Consider the following 5462-nt stretch of genomic DNA (forward strand, 5'->3'; position numbering starts at 1 on the left):
TTTTACCAAAATAAAATTATTAACAAAAATAACGAAACAAAATTAACAAAAAAATAAACGAATGAACACAATCTACAACATTAATATTAACCTGATAATACTCGGTGTCAGTATCACAGTGCACGTAAGCTGATTTATTTAGCAACAACCAAACACAAATGAATAATGTTAAATGCACATACATAAATAGTAGAATATTGTTTGCTCTAAGCGCAACTTGGATTTCTTTTTAAAAAAATAGAAATGTTAATGAAAATAAAATTGCTAACAAAATAAAATTATTAGCAAAAATAACAAACCAAAATTAACAAAAAAAAAATAAACGAATGAACACAATCTACAACATTAATATTGACCTGATAATACTCGCTGTCAGTATCACAGTGCACGTAAGCTGATTTATTTAGCATCAAGCTAACCCAAATGAATAATGTTAAATTCACATACATAAATAGTAGAATTGTTGATTCGTTAGCGGAGTAGCACAGTAGTGAGTGAAAGTGTTAACTCACATAAAGAAACTTGAAGATTTAAACATTTCTTTATTTCATACAGTACCATCTCGATACAGCGTACAACTGAAGATATTAAACATAATTAAATCTTAACAAAAATGTTGGTACATATCCGGAAACAACAACACGGTGACGTGACATAGTGAAGAGACAAGACAAGAACCAAGACAAGAACTCATGCTTACAACAATGCATGCCTTATATACAGATTCCATAATTATATGCTCGGATGACGTCACTTACGTTATCTGAAAAGAAAATGTCTGTTGCCAACACACGACCGAAACTTAATTCTGTTAACTTAATGTATTCAGAGGAGTAACAAACCACTCCAACAAGAATATTGTTTGCTCTATGCGCAACTTGGATTTCTTTTTTAAAAAATAGAAATGTTAACGAAAATAAAATTGCTAACAAAATAAAATTATTAACAAAAATAACAAAACAAAATTAACAAAAAAATTAACAAATAAACACAATCCACAACATTAATATTGACCTGATAATACTCGGTGTCAGTATCACAGTGCACGTAAGCTGATTTATCTAGCAACAACCAAACACAAATTAATAATGTTAAATACACATGCATAAAAATAGAATATTTTTTGCTCTAAGTGCAACTTGGATTTCTTTTTTAAAAATAGAAATGTTAAGAAAAATAAAATTGCTAACAAAGTAAAATTATTAACAAAAATAAGAAAACAAATTAACAAAAAAATAAACAATCTACAACATTAATATTGACTTAAAAATACTCGGTGTCAGTATCACAGTGCATGTAAGCTGATTCATCTATTGTAAAAAACGCAGTTCAAATGTCTTTTGAATAATGGAAATTGAATTAAGATATTTTCGAAATCATCAGGAACAATCTCAACTCGAAAATGGAAGCTGGAATTTTTATGCAAAGAAAAAATTTAGAATGGAATTTTATCACCATTGGCAACACAGAAATTTCATCTCTTAGTGTAACTTAATCTGAAACAAAAAGTTCAAAAGCAGCTATCTTTTAAAAATATAATTAATTTTATTTAATGAAAGTTGTAGTAAATCTTTTAAGGGAAACAAGCGTCTTAAAAAAAGTAAGGAATCATATATTTCGCCAAAATAAAAGCTATTTTAAAAGTTTTGCTGCTTAATTTTATACCTAAATTTAATGCCAACCAAGAATTGCGTGCAAATATATTCTTTTAGGTTTTAAAAAGCTGTTCCAAGCCTGCAATTTTCACACGTTTTATGTCGAGGTAAGTAGGGTTCTATTCACGCGGGTGTATGTAATTTGCACTGCATGCTGTTTATAAGAAAAGAAATTTATCATACGTCGTTGTTTGATTGCAAACCATGAGAAAAAGAAAACAAAGAGCTAAATTCATGATGACTATTAAATAATAAAATATTTTAAACACAGAGGAAAAAAAATTTAAAATTAGTGTATTGTATAGAAATGACATTTCTGGAAAAAAATATATATAATAAATAAATAAAACATACTTTTTGTTAATAAAATCAAAATACACGGTATTTAAACCATTAATTTTGTAATTTTTCCTCTAATATGTCAAAGGTTTATCGGAAATTCTGATCTTTAAAAGTATAGAAATTTAGAACACAAATAAAGAAAAAACTAAAACTTTCTAAAGATATGTATGTTAGCAAAACAGCACTTCATCAGAGGAAGCCCTGTCTGCCAGCACACAGATGCTTTTCTGTCGTTAGTGGTAATACTAAAACCTGATTCAGTGATTTTACAGTAAATATTAATGAAAGAATTGCGGTACAAAAAAATTCCTGTTCAGTAGAATTTTAAATTGTAACTCGATTTAACGGGAAAAAAAGTACTGACACCTTGAGTGCCGGTACATTTTACCGTAATGTGATCCGAAATTTTTACTGAGTAGTTTCAAAAATAGCGTAGTTTCATCAAATTCATTATAAATATATTTATTTTTGCAGCATTTCATTCCTTAAAAATTTAGGTCTGATCTTTAAAAGCTCAATATAAATATTTCGGGTAAGTAAAATTTATATTGAGCTTTAATTTTCAGAATTTTGCTTTTAATAAANAATCACTTCAAATATTTGATAAATCACGCGCACACGCGAGCGGAATCATAGCCACCACTTGATATCACATTTTCGGTCATCTCCCGTTCAAGGAAACGCAGAAGAACATTCGAGGAAACGAAAACAAGTTGATCACATACTGAACCTTTATCAACCCTCAATGAGACCGACAAGCAGCAAGCAAGTAGGGCAACACAGCAAGCACCTGCTGTAAATCCGCAAGAGGCTATTTGTTGATGGTAACACACGGTAGACGAAAATGAAACAAAACAGCCACAAAATCAAATCACTAACGGCAATTCCGGTACAACGGTAGAGGCAATGTCTGGACCCATTCAGGACGAAAGGCCCGAAATTCTCTTCTTTTAATTTTTTGGCATCATATTCTTTTAGTCAGGATAATGTCTGTTTCACGAGCAACGCAGGCATCTCCCAAAACTTCATTCGATTGCTTTCTTCCTTCCTTTTGTATTTATATCTATTTTTTTTTTACTTATTTGAAAAAGCATTTTTAAAATGGAACCAGTGAAAAAAAAAAGTGCCAAACCAACTGCAAAAAATCCTGCAAGGCTTGAAAGGGTAGCAGTCATGGTGAGTGTTGTTAGGCCACGCAGATAGCAGTTGGAAGGCAAAAAATATTTTATTAGCTTCACATAGTATTTTCAAGACATTTTCTAGAAAAGGCGGAGCTCAAAATCGCACTCCAAAACTGTGTGCTTAAGTTTTTATCTTAGGGAAAGTAGCAAAGGAATTTCCCTCTATTTTGTTATATTTGAGGGGAAAAGGGAAGTCCCAAGGATTACTATTGGTTTAAGAACTAGCTCGAGTGATTCCTACGTAGTTTAAAAGGGAAGAATGTTTTTATTTAAATTTATGCATACTTTGGCTAAAAATAGATTTAGAAACAGGATGTGGCTTTTCAGTTCGACTTGAATAATTAATTAGTAATAAAGTAGGAGTTGTTTTATAGGAAAAAAACTAACATAAAAAGATTAATATAGGCTTTTTATGTTACATCCCCCCTCGCCGAAAAATTTTAACTAACATCTAAAACTATTAAAAATTATCCCTTTGCAAAACTTTCCTTATGATGACACAATTAAAATAAAAAATAATAATAATAATAATATTTGTAATATCAACAAGATATAAAGTAACATGAATTATAAAAAAAACACATTTGCACACAATGTAAAAAAAAAAAATTTCATAAAGTGTTAGAGGAAGAAAAAAAAATTTGAAGTAGCGCTACTATCAAAATGAAGTGTTAGATCTCCATTTTCAATAATTTTTTGTGATTAAGTTTTTTCAGTCCTTCTTGATAATCACAGTAAATAAAGTTATTCCTCATACTAACACAATTAAAATAAACTTTTCACTTAAGACAAGAAAATCTATAAAAATTTTCTAAAACATGTAAATATTCATATTCAACAACATGAAAGAATATAAAATGAAAATGTAAGTGATATGAGATATAAAAATACAAATTGACACTTTTTATCAAAAAAAAATTTAAATATAAAATGTAAAAAAAATTTGACACAATGGTCTTTAATCTGAAGTTTAAGACTTCAGTATTTTTATTTCAATGAGAGAATAAAAAGTTTGACACTTGGTCTTTAATCTGAAGTTTAAGACTTCAGTGTTATTAGGGGAAATTGTTTTGCGGGATTAGGGGCTGTATTCCCCAAAAGGAGGTAAACAGTCCCTAGTCTCAACAATAATGTGCAGGAAGATCCTAGATTCAACAAGGTGCATAAGTATTTATTTTTTTGGTTTTCACCACAGACAAAAACTACTATCGCCCCATATCCTTCTTGATTTGGGTAAACGTTGAACTTGAAGAAAATTTGAAAGGTCGGATCTTCCAGCATAAAAGGGGACCACATGTTCCATTGAACCATGTGTATTAATGTCATATTTGGTATTTATTTTCATGAAACAAAAAAAAAATTGACACTGGTAAACTTGATGGTTATTTTTACCTTTTGAGGTTCAATTTTTATTGTCTCTATATCCTATTTAATTTTAGCAAAAATATCTGAAAATTCCTGAATCTTGAAATTCTTTTCATGATCTTGAATTTGCATACTTCCATCAACATAATTTTGACAATGTTACGCACCATTATCACATTCAGTCTAACGAATATTTGAAAATTCAAAATTATTTTCAGTTTTGCTATTTGAATCTTTATATTTAGTCCATCTTTTGTTTTATTTTTCTTTAAACTCACTTTGTTTACATTTTTATTTTTACTATTCTTTTTTATGCTCAAATTTTTATTTTCTTCCTTTCTTTCTTTTCTTCTTAGATTTGAATTTTTTTTTCTTTTGTATCTACTTTTATTTTTAATTTTTTTTTTATTGCAAACATTAACCAGGATTTCAGGAAAAAAATGTGTGAGAACAAATTGCTTTTACAATCAGAAAAGGTGATCAGTCTCCTCAGAATTTACATTACAACCCGTTCAACACGATCAATTATTAATTGAAATCCAAAACAAAGCTTTCAAATTCAATATGGTATTAGGTAAATCAGTTTTTTGAAATTTGACTGACCTAGCTATTTTCCTTATTTTTAATTTGAATTGCAAGTTAGGTTAATTTGCAAATTACTTTTTGTTTGTTTTCATCTATCTTTTATTTTCTTCTTTTTGGACACATAACTTTTCGAAAATATTTGTTGGGTTTATTTTTAAAGTACCACCTGTGTTAGTATTTAACAAGATAGTTTTCTTAGTCACCATCGGGTAGTTGTTACTTTTATTATTTTTATTTTGAATGTATTTTGAGTGTATCCGGATACTATTCATTGTCAATTTGTGGTTTGGTCACTTTATGTTGGATTTGACTCTTTCTCTAATAAACTTGATCT

This window comes from Parasteatoda tepidariorum, chromosome 8 (assembly GCF_043381705.1).
Source record: "Parasteatoda tepidariorum isolate YZ-2023 chromosome 8, CAS_Ptep_4.0, whole genome shotgun sequence".
Taxonomy (NCBI): Eukaryota; Metazoa; Arthropoda; class Arachnida; order Araneae; family Theridiidae; genus Parasteatoda; species Parasteatoda tepidariorum.